The sequence below is a fragment of the Anser brachyrhynchus genome (genome assembly GCF_964034855.1).
Source record: "Anser brachyrhynchus genome assembly, chromosome: 2".
Classification (NCBI taxonomy): domain Eukaryota; kingdom Metazoa; phylum Chordata; class Aves; order Anseriformes; family Anatidae; genus Anser; species Anser brachyrhynchus.
In genome coordinates, this window is record NC_137695.1 from 56477656 (window position 1) to 56503729 (window position 26074).

The 26074-nt window shown below is 39.4% G+C and overlaps 1 long non-coding RNA gene across 1 annotated transcript; it reads left to right on the forward strand.

Annotated features, from left to right (window-relative positions):
• The first annotated feature begins 4589 nt into the window (after window positions 1–4589).
• LOC308190698 lies at window positions 4590–9311 on the forward strand. Its single transcript, XR_013947460.1, has 2 exons — window positions 4590–7749; window positions 7843–9311. It is a non-coding gene; the product is annotated as an uncharacterized lncRNA (long non-coding RNA).
• The last annotated feature ends 16763 nt before the right edge of the window (window positions 9312–26074 follow it).

The window sequence follows — 26074 nt, forward strand, 5'->3', positions numbered from 1 at the left end:
TAAGCCCTACTTCTCTTTCGGCGAACTAGTGGTTAGTCCTAATAATCCCTTACTGAGGAACCCAAGCAAATGTTGGAAGGTATTTATGTATTCTTTCAAAATTGTATGCAGAAAAAGAAATGGCAATTTATTTCATTAGCTCAAGCAGCCAGAAGGGGAACATCCAGAGGAGAACAGAAACTCTTTTCATTGCCTAAATTATCCATATGGCAACAGAATGGACCATGAACATATTCAGCCTGAGACAACAGAAGAGCTTGAGAGACCACTGCCCAAATGACTTGCTAATCCCCAGGACCAAGGAGTGAAGCTACATCCCCTTTACTCATCTTCCTGGGATCCTCTCATAGAAATCACAGAAACACAGAATGGTTTGGGTTGAATGGCACCAGAACCCCCAAGGCCTTCTCTGCAGGGCTGCTCTCAGTGAGTTCTTCACCCAGTCTGTACTCATGTCTAGGATTGTCCCAACCCAGGTGCAGCACCTTGCACTTTGACTTATTGAACCTTAGTAGGTTCACTGGGGCCCATGACTCAAGTTTGTCCAGGTCCCTTTGGTCAGTGGGGCCCACTACTCAGGTTTGTCCCTGGCTACTCAAGTTTGTCCCTGGTCCCTTCCTTGTATCAGCTGAACCACTCAGCTGCAAACTTGCTGAGGGTATACTTGATCCCACTGTCTGTCATTGATAAAGGTGTTAAACAGTACTGGTCCCAAGATGGACCCCTGAGGGACACCACTCATCACCACCCTCCACCTGGACATAGAGCCATTGACCACCACTCTCTGAGTGTGGCCATCCAGCCAATTGTCCACCAAATAGTCCACCCTTTAAAACCGTCTCTCTCCAGTTTGGAGTTGTTGCATGGGACCATGTCAAAGGCCTTACAGAAGTCCAGGTAGATGCCATCAGTTGGTCTCCCCCTGCCAACCAATGCAGTCACTATCACAGAAGGCCACCAGATTGGTCAGGTGCAATTTGCCCTTGGTGAAGCCATGCTGGCTATCTCTGATCACCTCCTTGTCCTGCATGTGCCTTGACATTGCTTCCAGGAGGATCTGTTCCATGATCTTTCCAGGCACAGAGGTGAGACGTACCAGTCTGTAGTTCCCTGGGTCCTCCTTTTCAACCCTTTTTAAAAATGGGATTGATATTTCCCTTTTTCCAGCCGCAGGGGCCTTCACCTGACTGCCATGACTTTTCAACTATGATGGAGAGAGTGGTTTGGCAACTCCATCAGCTAGTTCCCTCAAGACTCTGGAATGCGTTGGGCCCCATAAACTTGTACCTCTTCAGTTTCACAAGGTAGTCTCAAACCTGCTCTTTGCTTACAGTGGGAGAGACTTTGCTCTACCAGCCCCTGCCTAGAAGGTCAGGGACTCGAGGGACATGGAAAGCCTGACTTCCATTGAAGACTAAGGCAAAGAACTTGGTCTTCCTTTGTCTTCCATCACAGAAAGCCACCATATCTCTTTGCTAAAATGGCTGGGGAAGACATTACAGAAATTGCCTGTTCAGGAGCAAGCAGAGGTAGGAGATGAGGGGAAGGAGGAGGGGGAGAGCAGTGAACGCCACCACAGAGGAGGGCTGTCACCCCAAAGGAGTGGACACCATTTTATGGAGCTGATTTGAATCAAAGGCCTGGTGCTGCCCCAGCTGGCAGTAAATCTTGTGAGGGAGGAATTTAGGCTCCCTAGCACCCACCATTTAATCCCCATTGACATTTCAGCTGCAGAGGTCTCCTAGGGCTGAAGAAAGGGTACACAGGGAAGGTACACAAGGGCCCTTGATATCACCAGTTGGTAAGAATTCTCTCTACATCCAGAGGTCAGATTTTCTCCTGCTTCATTTGTGCCCTCTTTGATCTACACTTGTATAAACTTGAAATCTCTAAATTAGGTTGCTCCTTTTGTGCTTTATCACAATTATCATTTACCTTCATAATTAATTTTTCTGTGCTGAACAGCACAATGACATTCTTGAATAAATCAGCAGAAAATACCTCCCTGGTTCACATCCGCATTTAGACCACATTTCTGAATTTATGAGTGGGTGACTTGAAGAACTACTTTAAAGAAAAATTAAATTGTTTTCAAATTTAAAAATAAATGAAAACTTGAATCATCCCTCCCCAAATTGCCTTTTTACTACCTAGTTTTTTATAACAAAACTGCCAACTAATACAATGTTCTAATTTGTTACAAAGCAATGAAATGTAATTAAATACTCATAGGCTTTGTTAGTAAAATAAAACATCACACTCCAGAATTAAAGCCATGTGGTTTGATTTGACTCTTTGACGTGTAATTACATGTCCTTCCGTTCACTGAAAAAAATGAGCATGCATGCAGAACATCATGTGTTGCCAAACAGAGCATATAATGAGGACAGCCTACCTCCTCCAAGAGGAGAATCTTTTTTTCAAATGTTTTTTCATAGAATCATAGAATCACAGAAAGGTTTGGGTTGGAAGGGACAGACACATAAAGGTAATTGTGTAATTGTAGTAGTTTCACACCAATGGGCAGCTAAGCACCACCATGCCTCTCTCTCACTCCCCCTCCTCAGAAAGACAGGGGGAGAAAATATGGAAAAAACTGATGTGTTGAGATGAGGACAGGGAGATCACTCGCCATTTAATGTCATGCACAAAACAGACTTAGCATAAGGGAGATTCCTGAAATTTTTTGCCTACTAATGACAGACTAGAGCAGTGAGGACTAAAAGCAAGCCAAAAACACCTCTTTCTCTGCTCCAGTGTGGGGTCCATACCACACGGTGCAATCCTTCCCAGACTGATGGGCTTCACACAGACCATATTTTTTCAAGAACTGCTCCAATATGGGTCCATATCACGTGGTCCATCCTCCAGGAACAGACTGCTCCAACATGGGTCCCCCATGGATGGCAGTTCCCACCAGACCTCCAGCTCCACCATAGGCTCCTCTCCAGGGGCTGTAGCTCCCGCCTGGAGTCTGCTCCTGTGGGGGTTCCCCATGGGCCACAGCCTCCTCTAGGCCACAGCCACCTTCTCCACGGTGGGCTCCTCCACGGGTGGTGGCATGGAGATCTGCTACACCATGGGCTGCACAGGGACAGCCTGCTCTGCCATGGTCCTCTCCATGGGCTGCAGGGGAACTTCTGCTCTGGCATCTGGAGCACCTCCTGCCCTCCTTCTTCATTGACTTTGATGTCTGCAACGTCGTTTCTTTCAACGTTTTCCACTGCTCTCTCACATCTGCTGTTGCACAGTGTTTTTTGCCTTTTCTTAAATATGCTGTTACAGAGGAACAACCAATGTCACTCATTGGCTCAGCTTTGACCAGCAGTGGGTCCCTTTCAAATCAGCTGGAAAGTTCCCTTTTCAAGGCAGTCAGAACTGGCTCTTATCTAACACAGGGCAGCTACTGGACTTTTCTTACCAAGGCCACCACTACAGCCACCCCAGTACCAAAACCTTACCACTTAAACCCAATACCATCATCTAGTCCAACCCCCTTGCCATGGTCAGGGTTCTCTCTCACCAGATCAGGTTGCTGAAAGTCCCATCTGACCCAGCTTTGAACAATTCCAATAAGGGGCATCCACACCTTCCCTGGGCATCAATGTCTTATCATCCTTATCGTGAAAAATTTCTTTGTTATACCCAATCTAAATTAACCTTCTTTCCCTTCTTTCAGCTTAGAACTGTTACCCCTTGTCCTGTCCCTGCAGGCCCTGGTATAAAGTCTTTCTCCATGTTTCTTATAAGCCACCTTTTTATATTGAAAGGCCACAATAACATCTCCCCAGAGCCTTGTCTTCTCCAGGCTAAATGACCCCAACTCTTTTAGGCAAAATGACCCCAACCCTTTTAGCTTTTCTTCATAGGTGTTCTAGCCCTCTGATCATTTTTGTGGCCCTTCTCTGGACCCACTCTAATAGGTCTGTATCAGTCTTGTGGTGGTGTTCCCAGAGATGGATGCAGTACCCAAGGTGGGGTACCACAAAAGCAGAGTAGACAAGTAAAATCACTTCCCTTAACCTGCTGGCCATACTTGTTTTTATGCCCAGGACATTATTGGTTTTCTGGTCTGCAAGCACACATTGCCAGCTCATATCCTTTTTTTTTTTTCCTTGTCCACTAGTACCCCAAGTCCTTCTCTGCAGGGCTACTATCAATGTATCACCCAGTCTGTACTGATTTGGGGGATTGCCCTGACTCAGGTTCAGGACATTGCATTTCGCTCTGTTGAACTTCAAGTCTGTTAAGGCCCCTTCAGATGGCAACTCTGTCCTCTAGTGTATTAACTGCACCACACAGCTTGGTGTCAAACACAAACTTCCTAAGGGTGTACTCAATCCAGCTGTGTTATTAATGAACATATTAAATAGTATTAGTCCCATTACTACCCTTGAGGAACACCACTCGTTACTAGTTTCCAATTAAACATTGAGCCATTGACTGTTACTCTTTGGATGTGGCCATCCATCCATCAATAGTCCATCCATCAAATCCATATCTCTCCAATGTAGAGGCAAAAATGTTCTGGGGTACCATATTAAGGGCTTACAGAAATCTGGGTAGATGATATCGGTTGCTTTTCCCTTGTCCACTGATACAGTCACATGATCATAGAAGACCACTAGACTCTTTATTAAGTTTATGTGTTGAACCTTGTCATGGGTTGAATACCTTGTTCAAAAGACTATGTGGCTAGTTCTGTTAGGTTCCCTGGATACATGGGAGAGTAAGACTCTCCCCAGCCCAGCTGGCCAGACAGTGAACCTTGTATTTCTCTCACAGACCTTGCAGCTACAGTGTGAGACTTGGAATGGGAAGATGGACTCATGGTTAAGCTCTCCTATACCTTCAAGTTAGCTTAACAGGAAGGGGGCCCATGCTGTGTGGTTGGTGGAAAGTAGGGAATATAGTGCAAGGGAGAAATGTTCCCAGCAGGCATCAGCTGGGAATATAAACCGCCGCTTCAATTGATCTTGTTACTGCAGAAGAATACTGCACAGGCAGGACACAAGGTCAGTGCAAAGAGGAAATAACAACGTTTGAGTTGGCCAGAGATTTGCTATAGAGAGGGCTGTGATCTCATCCTCCACTTGTTCTCTTGTATCTGAGGCAGATTTAGTAGGGCAGCACATCTGCCCTTGGGTGAAAGGAGCAGCTCACTCTACTCTCAGAGGAACAAGCAGTGGCCAAGGCGCTCTAATCAAGGTTTATGGAAAGTATTTAAAATTGATTTTATTCCAATTGCAAGCTGTGTTAATGAGATGGGTTTTTTGTTTTTATGTTTGTTTGTTTTTTTTGATGTTGTTGGTTGTTTTTGTTTTGGTTTTGTTTTTAACTTATGAATCCCATTGAAGAGATTAATATGCTTGGCACTATTTATCTGCCTTTTTCTCACTATTCATATGTTTTAAGAATGGTACAGAGGTGGTACTGATTAGAACACTTCATAAAGTATTTAATGTAGTTACTAAATATGTGTTTCCAAGAACTTCAGTGAGTTTTCACCAATGACTGCTGTGCCAAAGGTAAGACAAGAATCATTTGATAGAAAGAAGCTGATACACTGAGCTCAAGATTCACAAGAGGATGGAAAATTGCAGAAAGCAACAACAACATAGTGGTATAAGCAAGCTGCCTGTTCAATAGCACCTCCTTAGAACAGATGTTCCTTGTTGCGTACAATTCACAGAGGTCAGATTTTTCTCATTACATATTTTCAATGACAGGAAAGATACTGGCTGGGGACCAGACTCTTAGTAGTCCAACTCCTTGTCCTCCCTTCTTCCTTGCTGCACAGATTACTATCCCCTAACAAACACACACACACATGATTTGCATAAAGTTACAGTATGCAACATTTTAAACACTTAATCTGTTTATGTGTTTGAGGTACTCTCTAATGACAAAATATTTAACACCCCTCTTGCACTCCCTCTCCTAGATATTTCCTTACTGCCTCTGAATTTTAGTGTCTTTTCTATGTTTTTCCCTTAGGCAGGCCCCTGCTGCATTAAAACCAATATCCATGCTTCCTTTAGGGCTGAGCTTAAGGTAGCAGCTTCCGGGAGACTGTGGGCAGATTGACCTGATCTATGTATTTTAGTGTGATCAATAGCTTCCTGAGCATTTCCCCCATCTTTTCCTCTTGTACTTATTGTTCGCTTCTAGTGTTCTTTCCCCACTTTCATGTCTTCTCTCATGACCCTTTTTGTCTTACCTTTATTCTCACCTCATTTATCTTCAAGTTCTCACTCAAACTATACCTTCAGCCTGGATGATCTGCTTTTCTGGTTACTTCAGTTTTGATCCTTTTTCACACTTAACTGATGCATGCCCTTTTCTAACACAATTCTTGATCTTTGCACCATTGTGACAGTAGAATAAGCAAATACCTCTGGCAGGGTGCTTACAAGAGATAAAAAATTCATCTTGACAGAAAGTCCATCTCTCTGCCCCTCTTTCCTCCTCAGTGATTTTTGGAACATTTCTTCATTTTAATGGCAACAACAACAAACTGAAATTGTTGCACTGCATGTCAAGGTCAAAGTTACTGAGATCAGAATACAGCTGCAAAATTAGCTCTTGTATTTCCTAATATAAAATTATTAGATCTAATTATTTATTTCCAAAAGTGTTCAAAAATCAAGCAAACAGCACTTATTAAAGCACTCTCATGAAAGGAAGTTATTTGTCAAGCTACTTGTTTCATATCTGTGTTGCTTACAACACTTTTATTTAGCATCTTAAATGCAACTCTTTTGAATGTTTAAAGAATACACAGTCCAAATTGCTGGGCCAAACTCTGAGTCCTTGGTTCTTCCTGAACAATTCTTGACATCCCAAATACAAAGGAAGCTACTAAAGTTTATACTAAATTGTGGAAGTGTGGCCATGGGGGTCGACAAGCCCCATGGTTGGTGATAACAGCAGACTTAACAATGAGGCCATCAGGAATGTAAAGAGTTTAGAGGGAACTAAGAAGGGTGATTCAGAAGACGGCTTGCCGTCTCGGGTTGCTTGTTCTCCGGCCGTTGGGGCATGGGGGTTGCTGGGTGTTTGTAGTTGCCGTGCAAAGTTGTTGACCAATGAATGGTTAGTGGGAAAGTACTGCTGTGGGGCGAATGGTATAAGAAGGGAGCCTGTTCTTGATAAGGGATATACAGTGAACTTATGTCATCAATAAAGTAGTAGCAGTTACTGATCCTAAAAGAACCCTGGTCTCCGTGTGGTCATTACGCCACACTAAATCAAAGATATCAGAGCACAGCCCAAGAAATTGTCCTCAGTGTTTGCCCTCCAAGAAGATTGAGGGCATTACTGATCCAATATAAACATATGCTATCTGCTTTGGCAGAAATTACTTTTAAAGTGTCCTGTTTATAAGGTAAGGATGTACATTTCAGGCATCGTGTGTCTGGTCCACATGGCATGCTAGGAAGTCATATCACTGTGGGAACTATACCAACACATGTCAAAAAGCAAGTCCCTTAAGATCAAAGTCACGTACAAAGTAAATGGATTCCCACAGTCAGAGTTCAAACAAAACAAAAGAATAAGGTTTCCTGGATAGTAGTACTATTTCTGTTAATGTCTCTGCTGTGCTATTTGACCATTAGAAAGTGCCATGAGACTTCCCAGAGGCAGATCGTGGCTCTGTGACAGATCAGATAGTCAATCATCATCTGGCAACATAACCTGAAGGTGGTGGGGTGAACAGAAGCAGACACTGTCTCCGTTTTCAGGAAGGTAAGTGGAAAAAATGATTCATTTGAAGATGAGACTTGGAAGATAAAAGAGTTAGCAAAGAAGTTAACGTTGATCTGTTCTTGATTTTGCCAGGCTCTGACTGTGATCCCACTGTCATCAATGTACATCCGGAATGATTTTATCCTGACAGAGATCAGAAAATCAAAACTGTCTTAAAAATTTGGTGGCAACTGGCTTGCTCAGTCCTGCTGTCAATTAGTAATGAAAACCTTTCCTCACAGTGTGAAAATAAGTATTTTTGCTTGAGAGTAATCTATCCATGTAATGGACCTCTTCCTTTAAAAGCTGTGTAAGCTAATGTCTCGTACCGCACAGCCTTTTCTGTTCCTCTCTGAGTATGAAATGAATAATGTGGCATCAAGTAGTGACTGAAGCAGCTGAAGAAGGTACCTCAGGATCTCCAAATTCACCGTGGAAAAATTCCAGAGTCTAGTTGTTTTGTTTAAATTCAAAATACCACGAAAAGACTCTCACCACAGATACCTCATGGGACTAAATACTTGTTTTGCTGTAATATAATAAAAATATTCCAAACTTTGGGAAAGAGACAGATGAGAGATTTTTCTCTTTTCCTTATCTGATTATCTATGCCTGTGCATGGGTACTTTCTGCAACATCTCTAAACAATAATATTATATATGCAATTTCACTGGAGGATCTTAGACAATTTTAAAAATGTTATGATTTTATACAAGTTGATAATTTCATCCGTGTGTAAAAAGGCAACTGATAGGATGTCTCTCTTTTTTCAGATCCCTCATCAAGTTTGCAGCTTGCCCACAGCTTTCCAATAGTCCAACTGTTTCCACTTCTCACAATTGATCTACACGTCTGAAACAGATGGATGACTGGGCATTACACCTGCAGTCTACTTTCCATGCCATCTAAAATCCAGCTGTGCTTACCTCTAGTTGTGTGATTTTAATCTTCCATCATGCCTAGAAACAAGGAACAATCTGCTCCCAGTGACTTTACCATGATAGTTAAAAGACAAATATTACTGACCTTAACTATAGAGATAATCAGTTGTCCAGCCTTGCTAGACACCACAGATCTGTGCACACCCTGTTACTTGACCTCGGGATTACTATAGCTCGACGTTGACACAAGGGAAATCTGTGTTATTGAAAAGTTTTCCTTTGCAGTTAAATGTTTCCAGAGAAAATAGCTATTCATCTTCTCAGCTGAAATGATAACTTCCTTTGTCTTAGGAGTTATTTCATGATTTCTTTCCACTAACTTCTGCTTTGTCTACCCAAAGCATCTATCTCCACGCTCACTGCTCCTTTACACATGAATTGTCATTGAAAGCACATATACAAAGAATTCCATAAAGACGTAAATAAATTAAGGTAACACCATCACCAGTCACTGTTACACTGGGAATAATTCAAAACCTAACTAGCATGACAATCAACTTCGGATCTGAAAGTAATCATAGGGCCTAATTCTTTTTGAACTAGTAAACTAAGAAATTTCTTTAACAATGACTTTGGGTCATTTTCTTGGATAACAATGCAGTAACTTACCCAAAGGAAGATGTTTTAAAGTGCAACATTAAATATCAACTCCACCGAGAATGAAAAAAATATATATTTTAGCACTGGCACCAACTAAATTATATAGCAGAGTACAGATTTTGTTGTCATTTATTTTGCTCTTAATTCACATCAATGAAAGTTAGACTACTATCCACTTTAAGCTTATTTTTATTGTTTTACCACATTTATAGTTGCTTTATTAAAAAAATAAAAAGTTAAACAATCTTTTGCTTTGTTTTGTTTCCAATGAAACCAAAGCAAATCTTTCACTTCCAACAGAAGCAAAGCCCAGTTCATGACAAAATTGATTTGCTCTAGAGGTAAAGAAGATTATGACAAATTTACATCTTTACAAATGAAATGGATGATCAAGACTTTTTTTTTTTTAATGAGTAAATCCTAAGCATTTGGCAAAGCAATGATTATCTGAATAAATCAGATGCCTAGTTTTAATTATTTTTAAATTATTTAAATATTTTTGGCTTACTGTCAAAGAACATAAATAGCACTGCGAGTTGTGTGACCAATCAACACAAAATGGAATATAACAAACAAGTCTGAAAAACATTTGTCTAGAGTATTTGTCAAACCTGGAAAACAGTTCAGAAATAGTTAACTAGCCATTAAACAAAAACTGTAGCTGGATGTACTCTCCAAGTTAAACAGAGCTGCATGGTGTAGGACGTGTTCCATAGCAAATCAGAAATGAAGTCTTGTTTTCATAATTTTATTTAACAGAATAAAGTTTTTCCTTTCATGAAGCTCTGCAAACTTATCATAAAAGGAAATCTTTCATGTCATGGTGGGCCAGTCGCTCTTCCTGTAAACAGATTAATTTCACCTTATGGCACTGTAAAGCGTTTCAGTAACAGGGCTCAAAATTATACTTCCCCCAGCTGATGCTCCAATGATCACTTTAAGTGGTAAAAGTATTTCCAAGTGCTTTTCATTTTTTAATAAATCTCCTGTGCAAAGCAAATTGCAGAATCTTGTTAATGCTCATTCAGTCATCAGTAAATACTTTTCTCTGACTTTTCCCTCAATATCAATGTTGTCCCCTTTTTTTTTTTTTTAAGTACAGTATTTTAGGGTAAAAATTCATTTCATGTCTATTAATAAACCTTTATAAAACCTGCTTTTAATATAGCAAAATCTGAACTAGATAAATTAAATTTTGCAGCTCATTTTTCCTCCAAACATTCTGCATGGGCAAAACATATTACTGAACAACACCATTTTTACATCAGAGTTCTTCTGCATCTCCTTATTCCTAACACAAATATACTGATGCACCTTTCTTAGGTTATAGCATGCAGTAGCTTATGCAATCCTTTCAAAGCTGAGAGGCAATGTCATCGTTATTCCTAGCTGTGACCATACCACATCCCTTGCTCTCAGAAGGACTGGTAGGAACATTGCTTTGTGATAATCACAAAGTCTCACACCGGCCCCATCTCTCAGGTAGTACAGATGCAAGAAAAGAGGACAGCATTATTTCTGAGCTCTATCCTCTCATACATGTTCAAAAAAGAAAATAAATAAAATAATTAAAAAAAAAAAAGAAAAGAAAACATGAAAGAATGAACACAGTCTGGTCCTCTCATATCTGAAACTTGTTGTATTCAGTAAAGTATACATCTGGGACACTTCTGCCTTGTATCTAGCAGCTGTGGAGGGTTCCATCCATGTGGAGGGTTCCTAAAAGTCAAACAATTTGAGTATTAAAATATTTCAGGAATATTTATCATTGCTTATCTTCAGCCACTTCCTCTTGAAAAAATCAGTCAGGTGTATTTTCTTTAACCACTCCAGAAACTCTGCTTATGGGCGTCTCAAAATCAGAAAGGCTGCCACTCCACCCATGGATGTTAAGCAATGTATTTTAAAAAGTCTGGCTGTGAAGTCTGGCTGTGAATCATGCAAATATGATTTTCTTATTTTAGCCTTAACAGTAAACTGCATTTTTTATTCTTCTCCCCTTCCCAAGATAAAGATACCCAAAGAATAAATATAAAACTTCATTGAGTTCCTTTTTCCATCTTTCTACTTTCCTCTTTCAGGGAATCTCTGAACTACCATTTCAAATGTGTATTGCATTCGTTACCAATTTATTTAGTAATTACCATTCATTTAGTAATTACCAAATGAAGAACAAAACAGAACTGAAGAAGAATATTAAGTTTTTCGATGACCTTATCTTTATGGTATTTTGTATTCCACTGCATTACTATCCATTATCACATGCTGTGAAAATATACTAGAAAAATAAACTGTTTTACTGCACAGCATCTTGCCCATGGCCCTCCACACCCACTAGGCATAACTACATATAAATTAGTTGGTAAAGTCTACAACTGCCAATGCTGTCCATTCGCTGATTTGTTGGAATTGGTGAACTTGCCTTTAATCCCAATTTTATGTTAAAGTCTCATTTTAAACTTGGTAATTATCTGTTGTTATAATGAAAGAAAGATTAAGCATATCTGTCACAAAATCATTCAAGGTGCACGGTTAAGACGGTTAAGATTTGTAGGCTTGTGTTTGGAACAGACATATTGAAGAAACCTAAGCTCTTAAATAACTATAGGGCATAAAAGTCATACAAATGGAGAATGTAAATTAATTTATACATGGGAATAAATATTCCTAGAATATTTCTGCAACTGTTGCTTCACTAGTTATAGCTCTAGTTGTCGTTTGCCAGCACAACAGAGACAAAATGTGAAAGAGCACAAAAGTGCTAAGAATAAATTATCACATTTATTTTAAACTGAGATGTCTTCACTACTGTCTGCACTTCAGGGAAAGTGTATTGCATGCATTTGACAAAGTACTTCGAAAAACAATCTCCTTCCTTGGACTTTTGGACATGTTATGAAAATCAATCTGAAATAATAATAGAATAACTACACTTCACAGAAACTGCAAAACAAAACCAAGGGAAAAAGAAAAAAAAAAAAAAAGCTATAAAATAGAGCATGTGTACATGGTGGAAAACATGAGAAAACAGTATGTTTCATAGGTGACATTACATTTTATCATGTCCCATCTTGGGTAAGAATACTTATTCTCCAAAAGCATCCTAGACCTTCATTCCATTTTAGCCCCAAATCACACAATTAATTATTAAACAAGCTGAATACCAGCTTCCAATGCTAGTCCTTCTAAAACCCTTTCTGAATTCTCTGTAGATGTTATAGATAGTATAATACTTTTCCTCCAGTTTTCACTTCCTACAATACATCCATTTTTTTTTTGCTATTCCCACTAATACTTGTGTCATCAGTGAAATGACTGGAAATCCTCTTTTACAACATGAAACTATGATAGATTTTGACTGTTAATGATTTTCAAGTTCAGCTGCCAGAAAGGAATTTGGAAAATACAGTCCTACATTCTCATTAAAATGAGTCAATCTGTCAGTCATTCCCTCTAAGTGAGTCTCTCCCAGTCTGTCACTACATGTATATTGAAATGCAGCCCCCACATAAACTGGTTTGAAATGGCACTTCTTGGTGCAATTTAACTAGTTTGAAACTTGTGTGAGATCTTGGCAGTAGAGGTCACCTGGCCTCCTACTTAGTCAAAGTGATCTTAAAACTCATGAACTTCACATCAATTTCTTTTTCTTTTTCTTTTTTTTTCTCTTTCCCATTTTCTTTTTCCTTTTTTTCTTTTTTCTTTTTTTTTTTTCATTTTTTTTCTTTTTTCCTTTTTTTCCTTTTTTTTTCTTTTAATCCTTTGCATAGGAACAGCTTTTACTCAAACCCCACCAGCAGACCTACAGAGAAAGACTATTTAATTTAGCTTGATGTCATGCCGTAGAAAGACCTATCTATACTCTGTTTTTGCAGTCTATATAAACATCTCTGTAAGCATCAAAGAATGCTTGCCTGTGGTAAATAGATCTTAGCAACTGAAGCAAAATATTATTTTTCCAAGCCAATATGAGTATACTGGGTGTCACTGGGATGGAGTTAACTGTCCTCATAGCAGCACATGTAGTGCTGTACATTTGTGGCTAGAACAGTGCTGTTAATTACAGTGTTTCAGCTAATGGTGAGCAGTGCTTGCACAGCATCAAGACTGCCTCTTCATCCCTTCAAAGGCCAGTAGGCTGGGTGTGGGCAAACGTTTGTTAGGGGAAACAGCCAGGACAACTGACCCAAACTGAGCAAAAATTTGAATCAGTTGTCCTGGGGTCAGTTGCTGTGTCCTGTTGTTGGGTCAGTTGTTCCATATATCACACTCAGCAATAAAAGCTAACAGCAAGGAGGAGGGGTCATTCGTTATGAAGACATTTGTCTTCCAAAGCAACTGCTACACATACTCAGGCCTTGCACTGTCCTTGCTGGACATAACCTGCTAATGCAAACTAGAAAACAATTTTTATTATTATTTTTTTCTATTTTATTTTGCTTCTTCACATGGACTTTGCTTTTCTTTCATTAAAATGTTTTTATCTCTACTCACAAGATTTTTCTTCATCTGATTTTCTTTCCCTGTCCTGATGAAGAGAAATGAGAGAGTGCTTTGGTTGGCACCTGAAAACCAGACAAGGTTAACCCACCATGATGTGTTTTATGTGTTTTATCACAAATCTAGAATAGGAACCACAAAAGAAAAAAGAAAAAAAAAAAAAGAAAAGAAAAAAAAAAAGAAAAAAAAAAAAAAAGAAAAGAAATCATATTTTCTTTGCAGAGCTCCAATGCCACATTTATCAGGAAGAGTTATCATGCTCACTTCAGTTCACCCTTATACAGGCCAGATGTATTGCAGGCTCATGCAGTTACAAAAAAGATCATTTTCAATCTTTAACTCAGCCTTCAAATTAAGGCTTCACTGGTTGTTTCAGAAGAGATAGGCCCAAGACATATCACAAACATCATTTTTTGTATTTCCCTGTTGCTCACCTGGTTAATGATCCAAAAAATTCCTCCACTTTCCACTGATCACATGGGACATCTGACCTTCTGCTTTTGCCTTTGCTGGCACTCATCTGTTTTTGAGCCCTTCTTACCTCATGCATTCACATTCTTCCCAATCATATCACAATTCAAACAATATAAGAGCTTACATGAAGACGATACAATAAGGAAAAGAGTGTAATTTATACTACCCTATGCATTGCTCTTGATTTCTTCTAGAAGGATAAAAAATAACTACAAATTTAAGAACATTTTAGCCAAGTGTTAAAGAGCTGCAGGTCAGCCAAAGATTTGATTTGGAACTATCTTTCCTGAAGCTTCCCAAGAGCCCAAGGGAATTCCAGTTTCTTGGTCTAGAAAGACAAAACTAGAACATAAGAATCTTTTCAAAGGAAGGGTATTCTGATCTTCTGGGTGAAACAGAATAGAATAAAATATTAAAAACTAATACCACCCTAAATACTGTTCCTGGGAGGGGAGTCTTGCCTGCCAAGGCTGCCACCAGCCCTGCCTTCCTGAATTGCAATAGACTCTACAGTTTCCTGCTCTAATGTCACATTTGTCAGGAAGAAAAATGTGGTGTCTTGCTGACACCCAAAGACCCATCTACTCCCAAATCCCCATGGGGCATGTGAACTGTGGCAGCTTCCCACACTGACTGTCTGTCTGTGTTCACTGCTTTCTTCCCTTGACCAGCCATAGGATCTCACAACTTATTGTGCATCATGGTGTGACACACCAAATCCCACATTTCTGTACATTTGCATTTTGATTGTGTGTTTTTTAATATGTTAACCACACTTAGTGAGCAAAAGGTTACCATAAGTCAGTCTGGAATCTTCGATCAGTTGTTTTCCTCCTTGTTTTTTAGCTTTCCTCCCTTATCTCCCTTGCTTCTGCTAGCTCTTGGCTACCAGTCTCCCTGTTTTCTTCAAGATTTCTTTGTTTTCTTCAGCTTAAAACTACACCACTTGGGGACTGGGAGCAGAAGTGTTATCCCTAAAGGTAATAATATTGGATATGGCTGATAGTGTTGATTTGGTTGCCAGATATGTTTATAATTTCAAGGAAAGTAGGATGTAAACCAAATTGTTGATCCTACGTTTCAGACCTCCACTCCTTACTCAGCCCCAGGGGACCATTACTGTGGTCACTGTGATCATGCAGGCAGTGGTTTGGCACATACTCCAGCAGAGATGTTCAGTCTTCCTAAAACAGATGTGGTATGGTATGAAGAGTTTATTTTATTTTATTATTTTATTTTATTTTATTTTATTTTATTTTATTTTATTTTATTTTATTTTATTTTATTTTATTTTATTTTATTTTATTTTATTTTATTTTATTATTTTATTTTTATTTTTTCTATCAGCAGCAGATCAGATTCTGCCTCTTCTGTAAGTCACTTGCTCTCACTTTGTGTCAAAAGTTTCCACCCCTTTATCTCATCCGTCCCCGCAGGGTACACTGTTTGCATGTCTGTGTTGTAAGCGAGGAAAGCGGAAAGCCTCCAGCAGGGAACAGAAACTAAATATCAGACAATGAGGGGAGAGACTAAGACTTCTTAAAACGCCACAGAAATTACAAACCTGCTACTTCTGGGGAAAAAAAAAATAATGAAAATAAATCTCTAAGCTGGTTACTATTTAAGTCCTTTCCAAGACCTTCAGATCCATTTTGTGTATCTGCAAAGCAATTACAGAGGAGAGACTGCAGTCACTTATCACATAAAGGAGACTGCCATGTTCTCTGCTAGAGGATCCTTTCAAAAGCTCTACAGTAAAATATTGGTGTGGAACCAAGAGCATCATTCACCTGGCAGTGACAGGATCTCTCTATATGCCACAGATGACAGAAGTTATTCTTTGGATAAATGGATGTGCAAGAAGGAAGGAAATCTGGAGTAATCCCAAACTACTGAAGTAATGATTGCAAGGTGTCCTTTCAGCCAGAAGGGACTGCACTGAGTAATATTGCAGCTTCCTAGCCTGCTTTCCCTTTCCAAAATTATCTTGCTCAAGTACAGCTTCAGCTTGTTGGTCTTCCAGAAAATAACCTTACCCAACCATTAAGATTTCTTAGAAGCAGTGCTGCAGGCACAAACGGCGAGAGTTGGGAAGAAGCATGTGTTTTCTTTGGGTGCTACTACGCTCACCAAAATTAGACAGTAATACAATCAAAGCTGAGACAACCAAGTTGTTTCTGTCCAGCTTTGCTTGCCAAAGAGATACAGATAATTCGTTCCTTAATTGTTGGGTTCCTATTCCTGGCAATCCAAGTGTGCTCTTCACTCTCAAACATTAAAGAGTTGGGGACTGGGGAGGGGTAACACAGCTTTAAAGAAATCCATTATTAGTAACACTTCTAGTACAATTTTCAAGTACTCTGCCATCATCATTTCTTGGTAAGCTAGTCACAAGAATAAATAAATAAACTAATCCCCTGAGAAGAAACAAAGGATTGTGACATAAATCACTCTTAAAATAAAAGGAATGGGAAATATATTTCAACATGACTTTAATTCATAACCATATCTGAAAAGAAATATATATATATATATATTTTTCTTTTCACTATCTTTAAGTCTTACTGAGTACTGCAAGCTATTAAATAAGCCTAGAGGCTTTTTATTAAGGGCCACCTGGTAGTTCTGTTGAACAAAAAGAAAAAACTCCCAGCAAGGAGCAGAAGTTGGCCCTACAAATATGCTTTCACAGTAAATCCTAAGCCACCATCATCATGACAAAATACCTGTAAAAGGTATGATGAACTGTATTCCATTGTGATTTATTACTTGCTTGATGAAATGACTGGTTCTCTTATTTTACATCTTCATTTATTTATTCGTTCTTTCTCTTCTTTTGATTATTTCATGCATGTCTACTTTTGTCTGCATTTATGTTCTTTTATTTTGAATTTTCATGGCGGCAAATCAGCATAGATAAGAGAGGTAAATCAGCCTTATGAGTCCGTTTAAATGCATTCATTCTACCAACGATCTGATAAGATTTTTATTTTTTTTTACAGAATTTTGGCTCTCTGCTCAGGAAGGTCATTCAGAGACTTAAGAGAATGGTGAGAACTATTTATTCATATTACAGCATATCCCTTGTCAGCAGCTGTTTCTGTTACCTATTTCCTGTGACAGAATGTTTCTGATATCTGTATCAGTTGTATTGTTTGAAACAGTTATTCAAATACTGTATTTTTAAACTAGAGTTAAAAATTATATTTCAATTATATCATGATAGGAATGTTGTATTTTTTTGTGGCAGATAGATTATTCTATAAATGATTTTAAATCAGTAGTGTTGACTCAGTGTAATCCAGAACAGCACTTATTTTAAATCTTATAGCATGTTGGTACTTTCAGCTCTGTTCTCACTGCAACTTGGTCTGTCCTAATGGCAACCTGGTGATCCCTTTCTGGAGCACGTCTGTTTTGTTGTTACACAATTGATATAATACTTTTTGTTTGTTTGTTTGTTTGTAAATTTATATTCAAATGGCATTAGTACAGGCTTTCACAGTTTCCTCTACAGAAACTACCTCATTTCATAACTGTTACCACAGCTTGCATATGAATTCAGTTCAGGAACTTCTACTTCCTGTGCAAAGGCCAACACCTATGGCAGCCATGCAGATAGGTCTGGTCTTGATCTGTGACCACAGCTACAGTAGCTATCAATCCTCTGTCTCTTTGGTAACCTCATCCCAAAGGCAAGGAGTCATTGGACACAGAGATTGAGTAACCCCCATACTTGTCATGAACTCTTTAACACAGGACAGAGGACGGAAGAGAACATTGCAGTGTCTTTCAAAGCTTTCACAAGTCCAAACTGAGAAATTTGGAATTCAAACCTGTGATGTTAGCTCACTCCACAGGAACAAAAATTCCTTCCTAAAGGAAAACGGGGGACAAATATATAATTTATACTGTGACCTTAAATAAGTATACAATCCTTGCAAAAAAAACTATATAATTGTTATTGCTGTCCTTTAGAAAGGAAACAGAAAATAAAGAGATGCCTATTCTGAAGATGAAAACAAATGACAGTTCTGGAACTGAAACAAATCTCATCTGACTGTCAATAGTCTCTCTGTTGACTGTTCTTTTCCAAATACCAGAAACTTCTACTTCTGATCTGAACAGAGTGGAAGATCCAGATCTGCCTGCAGAGACTAAATACTAGTTAAAAGTGAGTATTTTTACTAAATAGATGAGAGAAAATAGAAGTAAGCAAGAGGAAGAGGAAAGAAAACGTACAACCTTATAAGTTAACACCAAAAGTATAGTTAGCAAAGGGAACTCTGTTTCAAATGTGTTTTTGTTTGTTTGTTTGTTTTTTCCAAATATTTACAGCCTGTTGTATTCTTTATAAAAAGTAACCTCAATCTGCTTCAGAATTGTTCTATTCTACTGTCCCAAAGTCTCTTCAGTTGATGTAAATATTTTGAAAAAAGCCTTATTCTCAAAAAGAAAAATCTGATGGAAACAATACATCTGTATATCTATTAGGGTCATACTATTATTTTCTCAAGTGTTATCAGTTTATTTTGGTGGGGGACAGATTTCAGGGTGTACGACAGAAAGAAGGATACTTCAAATTTTTATTTGAACAGTTGAAAGTCTTGACTGTCCTACAAAGGTTTTTAAGTAAGGAAATGGAAATATTTTCCACCACAACATGACTGAATATGTTTTATATTTGTCACAGTAATGGGAAAAATTGAGAAAAACCTAGCCCATGACTGGAAGGGGAAATATGATTCTTTAAGCTCTAAATGGTCAGACCTTTTTTTTAGTTACAACATTCTGTCAAAAAAAAAAATCAAGTATACTTACATAAAAGTAGATTAAATGTTAAAAACAAGTATCTGCACAATTTTTTTCCTAAATAAGGTATTAAAAAATACATTCACCAATGAATAGACTGCTGCACAATTAGGAGATTCATAGGCAGACTGAGACCTGTTAAAATATCTCAAATCACTGTTAGATAATTTATATTCCTCAGTAAACTCAAGAAATGTTAACAAGATTCAAATAAGTGATTAAATGCAATATATCTTAATGATAACATTTATTCAACAGTCAGTAATTTCCATATACTGTCAAAGAATTATGATCCTAACCATGATCCATCATCCTATAGATGCTGGCATATTAACCATCCCATCCTTCAAAGAAACTTCTTCTCTGACTAATATTATGTTTGAATAATATTATGAAAATTATTGTGGGCTTCCAGAAGAGAGGGCTACTCAGCACATAGAGCTATTCTTTTTTTTTTTTTTTTTTGTTTTTCTTCAGCATTTTAACTCTTTGAGCTAAAATAAATAAATATATCACTGAAATGACAACTTCACTTTCTTCTATGATATTGCATATCATTAGCTGTGTGTGCATGTGAAACGTATACATTCATCTATAGTACAGTATAGTACAGACATAAAATCATTAAGGTTGGAAAAGACCTCCAAGATCATCTAGTCCAACCGTCCCCCTACCACCAATATTACCCACTAAACTGTGTCCCTAAGTACCATGTCTAACCTTTACTTAAACACCCCCAAGGGATGGCAACTATGCTACCTCCCTGGGCAACCCGTTCCAATGCCTAACCAGTCTTTCTGAGAAGAAATTTCTCCTAATTTCCAACCTGAATCTCCTTTGGCTCATCTTGAGGCCATTCCCTCTTGTCCTACTATTACTTTTATGTGAGAAGAGGCTGACCGTCAGCTTCACACATCTTCTCTTCAGGTAGTTGTAGAGAGCTGTAAGGTCTCCCCTGAGCCTCTTCTCCAGACTAAACAATCCCAGTTCCATCAGCTGCTCCTCATAGAACTTGTGTTCCAGGCCCTTCGGCAGCTTCACAGCCCTTCTCTGGACACACACAAGGGCCTCAATGTCTTTCTTGTAGTGAGAGACCCAAAACTGAACACAGTACTTGAGGTGTGGCCTCACCAGAGCAGAGTACAGGGGAACATTCACTTCCCTGGTCCTGCTGGCTACACTACTCCTGATACAAGCCAGGATGCTGTTAGCCTTCTTGGCCACCTGGGCACACTGCCAGCTCATGTTCAGGCGAGCATCAACCAGCACCCCCAGATCCTTTTCCTCTGCACAGCTTTCCAGCCACTCTGCCCCCAGCCTGTAGCGTTGCATGGGATTGTTGTGACCAAAGTGCAGAACCTGGCACTTAGACATGTTGAATCTCATCCCATTGGCCTCTGCCCATCAATCCAAACTGTACAGGTCCCTCTGCAGGGCTTTCCTACCCTCTGGCAGATCAACACTTTCCCCCAATTTGGTGTTGTTGGCAAACTTAATGAGGGTACATTTGATGCTCTCATCCTAATCATCAATAAAGATATTAAAGAGGATGGGCCCGAACACTGACCCCTGGGGAACACCACTCATGACCAGTTGCCAGCTGGATTTAAATCCATTCACCACCACTCTCTGGGCCCGGTCGTCCAGCCAGTTTTTAACTCAGCAAAGAGTGTACCTGTCCAAGCCATGGGCTACCAACTTCTCTAGAAGAACACCATGGGAGACCATGCTAAAGGCTTTGTTGAAGTCTAGGTAGACTACATCAACTGCCTTTCCCTCATCCACCAGACAGGTCACCTGGTCATAGAAAGAGATGAGGCTGGTCAGACAGGACCTGCCTTTCATGAACCCATGCTGGCTGGGCCTGATCCCTTGGTTGTCTTGCACATGCTGTGTGATTGCTCTAACGATAATTTGTTCCAGAACCTTTTGTGGCACTGAGGTCAGGCTGACAGGCCTGTAGTTCCCCTGTAGACAGAGAACTCTACAACTTCGTGGTCACTTTGCCCCAAGACAGGTCCTGATCACCACATTTCCCACCAGTCCTTCTCTGTGAACAGCAGGTCTAGCAGGGCACACCCCCTCCCAGTATGCTCACTAACCAGCTGAGTCAGGAAGCTGTCTTCCACACACTCCAGGAACCGACTAGACTGATTCCTCAGACCTGCATTGTATTTCCAGCATATGTCCGGGAAGTTGAAGTCCCCCATGAGAATAAGTGCTGGCAATTGCATGACTTCCGCCAGCTGCTTGTAGAATGCCTCATCCGTCTCTTCATCCTGGTTTTGTGGTCTATAAAAGACCCCCACCAGGATGTCTGCTTTGTTAGCCACCCCCTGATCCTTATCCATAGGGACTCTACCTTATCATTCCCAACCCCAAGATCTGCAACATCGAAACACTCTCTAATACAGACAGCCACGCCACCACCCCTCCTTTGTCACCTGTCCCTTCTGAAGAGCTTGTAGCCATCCATTGCAGCACTCCAGTCATGGCAGTGGCCCCACCACATTTCAGTGATGGCAACTAGGTCATAGTTTGCCTGACGCACAGTGGCTTCCAGCTCCTCCTGTTTATTGCCCATGTTGTGTGCAGTAGTGTAGATTCACTTCATTTACACCATTGCCTTCATCCCCAGCCCCTGAATTGCTCCCCTATGCTCATCTCTATCGAGCCTCATTTCATCCCTGTCCCCATTTATACATAGTTTAAAGCCTTCTCAACCATCCATTTTCCCCTTTGAGCCAGCTGGGACCCCTCTGCAGCCATCAGGCCAGGCACCAAGTAGATCACCCCATGGTCAAAATAAACAAAATTCCTGTGATGGCACCAGCCTCTCAGCCATGTATTTATCAGCTGGGCTTTCAACGTCCTCTCGGTATCCCTCCCCGCCACTGAAGGGATAGTGGAAAACACCACCTGTACTCCTACTCCATCTACTAACCGCCCCAATCCCCTGAAGTCCCTTTTGACAGTCTTCAGGCTTCTCTCAGTATATCATAATATACTTCCAGACTGTCACTGCTATGACTGTCACTGTCATTGCTATGAAATTAGGTCTTCATTATGAGGGGAAGCTATTTCAGTTCTCCAAAAACATTTTATTCCACATAGTTTCATCCATGCAGTGTGTAGTGAATAGCAATTTGTTAGCATACAACAGAATATATTCTCTCTGGAGCAGTTCTATGCTTATAAAATATCCATTTTCCTCTCAGACACCCTTAGCTGTATAGCTGAAATATAAAATCATATCTACACATACATCTTCCTATTTCAGTTTACTGACTGCAAATGAAGCAATAACACTTAATCTTACAAGCTGTAAGCAAAATTTCTTATAAGCAAATTTGCATTTAAAAGTGTAAAATGGGCAGAGGGATGTCATATGCATATCTTCCTTGTGGAAGAGTCCGATTTCATTCATACCAATGTGTGTCACATAACATAAACACATTAATGTAATCACAGGAATATTTAGTATGATGAGAACTGTCTTATAACTGCCAGATCTAAAGCTTCCTACTAGACAGACTCTTTCTTACTCTGAGAGTAAAGCTGGAATATGAAGTATATGAACTTGTTTCTGTTAACTGGTGCCTCATCTAATGGGGAAATTAAAAGCAGGGAGATAACGGAAAGTGAGTTGGAACAGTCATTTGTTTAAAGTAGTTCATCAAATTCATCCCTAGTTTCCAGCAAGCACTGTGCTAGCCACTTTGATTATGTTCTTTCCAAAAGTCAGTGGGTGATAGCTCTTCATCTTCAGGTTTTCAGTTTGACATCTCCGGTCTTCAGAAGTGCTGAGCCCTTACACTGGCCAGTTCCATGAAAGCTCTGGTCTAAAACTATAAGCACTGTGTGGCATTCAGAATTGCCTGATCTGTCTTAACATTCCAGCTTTCTCTCTGCAATCTATGAGTAAAGTGGGGTGGATGATCCCTACTGTTAGACAAAACATTTGATTGTCTGAATTCTCACAGGGAAGACAGCAAATAACTTACTAGGATATGCAGTTCTTGGCTTCTTTTCCACTCGCTAATGCTATGATGACTTTAAACACTTCCATCTCTTACTCTAATTACTCCTTATTATCCAGTTCAGAGTCTCTCTCTTCTTCTTATCTCCAGGAATCCCATGCCCTGTTCTCTGATCTTCTCTATCCCTGTTTCTTTCCACTCTATTGTTACTTTCCTGTGTTCTCTTTTATTTTTACTTTTAAACTGTCTTATGTCTGTCCAAGGTCTTCTAACCTACTCTGATAGTCATCACCTCTTTCCATGTGTAACCTTGAAAGCACAGAGAAGCACTTTAACTCTTTCCAGTTTCATCATGCTAGGAGGTCCTCAACAGCTGGAAAACGCAATTCCAAGGGAAATACTTACTGCCCAGATCCCAACGACCAAGCCAGCTGCATTTTAAGCTGTTGTTATATGCTGTGTGATTGTTACAGAAGAGGCACAGGAGGCCGGAACACGTGTGTTACACACAGGCATAACTTTGCTCTTGCAAAGTGATATTTCTCAGATAGACTTACTTAAGACAAATTGGATACATTTTTAACACCTACACTGGGATGATAAGAGCTTATTGCTAAAGTTCAAATTCTTACTCCAAATCACTTAGACACCAGAAACTCAGAAAAATTATCCTGTCCATATGGCAAAACACGTTTTGTTTTAGTCCAATCTCATTTTGAGAAACAGATGTGTAATTTAGCTAAATTCCTATGGTCCCACTATCTGAAGAAGCTAATACAAGGCAGAGAGCTAACACGGAATATATCAACTGAAACTCATACAGATCACATAGAGCAAAAGATGGACTATAGCTGAAATATGCTTATAACCTGAAATGTCTGTCATAATGCACACTCAAAGATTATACATATTTTGGGTCTGGAGTCAGAGTCTGTCACAGCATAACATGACCACAAGCATGTAGTTACAGGGCAAGCCTCGGTTCAGGCGCTAGTAGAGATGTTTTATTTGGAGGAGAGCCTAAACTAAGCAGCAGCAACCTGGTGGATTTGAGACTTTGAATGAGGAGTATAGGACCCCATGCATTTGAGAAGTGCAGAAGAGAGAGAGACTTTTCATCCCTTCTCCCCAGCATCAGCAACAGCTCCTCACACAGTAAATTTAGATCCACCACTGTTTTGTATATCAGCAGATGTGCATATGGGCTTAGCTCCTCAGCATCTCTGTACTATGCTACAGTATCTGAAAGGGTTTGTTAGCTCAAATCTGGTGCTTCATTGAAGCCAGTAAACCTTTCCAGAGTCAAAGTGCCAGAAAGCACGGTCACTGAACAGGTCCTCAAGATACTAATCCTGGCAACTATGCCTTAGCTAAATCCTGTTGGACACAAATTAATTCTTGGTGCCTTGCAAGTAGCTCTGCTTGATAGGGGCAGTATCATCACCTTCTCCAGTGCTGCTGGTAGCACCAGAATTACCCAAGTTTTTCCACTGTCCAGAACTACCTTTCTTTTTTTTTTTTTTTCCCTTCTCTGTACCCCCATAATCAAGCATAGATTCTAAAACAATGTAATAACTAACATATCATGCAACACCATCCAAATAGTTCACTTCATATTTAAGATCTTGTTCAGATCATGCACAGTCATTGTTTTTGTTTTCTTTTCACAGTATTATTTAGCTTCCAGTTCTTATACAAGGTAAAATGACAGTTGCATTTTTCCTCAGTTCATAACTCTTTCATTTCCTTTTCCTTTCTAAGGTAGATTCCAAAAATACCTAGAGTTCATTCTAACTTTTTACACCATTCTTCATAACGTCACAGTCTGTGGCATTTTTTCTCCCATCAGCAAAGTTAATCTCTTCCTGATATAACAAAGGAATTTCTTCCAGATTTAGTGACACATTGGTACCCATTAGTGCCAAGTTTGGATAAATGCAGCTTCTGGAAAAAAAGATAGATGAAGATTGCAAAAGGAAAAGAAATGTGAAGCATATTGCAAGCAGAGATAGAAACAATTAATAGGTAATAGGGATTGTTATGAATAAAGTGCAAGTTAGTATTTGTTTCAATCCTGTTATCATCTATGATAAAGTATTCAACTCTAGAATAAGTAGATCAGTTCAGCTTTTAAAATCAATTATATTGGCAAAGAGATTTAATAGTGAAAATCTGAAAGACTGGAAATGACTGGCATCCAGTCCAATATTCAGAACAAATTAAATGTTCCTTGAAAAAAGTGAATGACACATTCCCTGAAGTATGTGAAGCTCCAAATTACAAAAAGCTTTATCCTGTCTATCACATCTTCTTGATAGAAAACTCAAGAAACCAGTACCACTGATGAAAGGCAGGGGGAGAGGAGGTAGAAATAAAAGTTTTTTAAGAACTAGTGGAAGACTTTTTGAAAAAAAATATATATATATTATATATATATAACTATTGGTGGAAGGGCAATGATGAGATTTCAGGAAGTTTGAGCTTAAAGATTTTGATTGCAATAGGCAGGGAAAGACAAAAATAACTTCAGTAAGATGCTCAGGATAGTCACAAGTTATTGTAAATTGTGGATTAAAAGAAGGAAAAGAGAATGTAGTGTAGCATAGCATAGTCAGATCAGTTGTTCCTGCAAGTGTGCTTCCAAAAAAATTAAACCAAAAATGAATGCACTTACTTGTTTCACTTTTGACAAGAGATGTGGAAATTGAAAATGAAGAACTGAGGCTGGTAATAGCTGCTAATTTTTTTTGTGCAAGAAGTTGGGACAGACTCTAAACTTAGAAAAATGTATAGAAAAGGGGATGGAAAGAAAATAAGACTGTATTAGCACCCAGTCTTTTTATCAGGCAACCATCCTGTCCTGTGTTAACAACCCCTCATATCACTGGAATAACACACTTAATGTTTCTCAAGTAAGGAAGGAACCTCAGGAAGAGGTTCTTCACTGAGAGGGTGGTCGCGCACTGGAACAGGCTCCCCAGGGAAGTAGTCACTGCACCAAGCCTGTCAGAGTTTAAG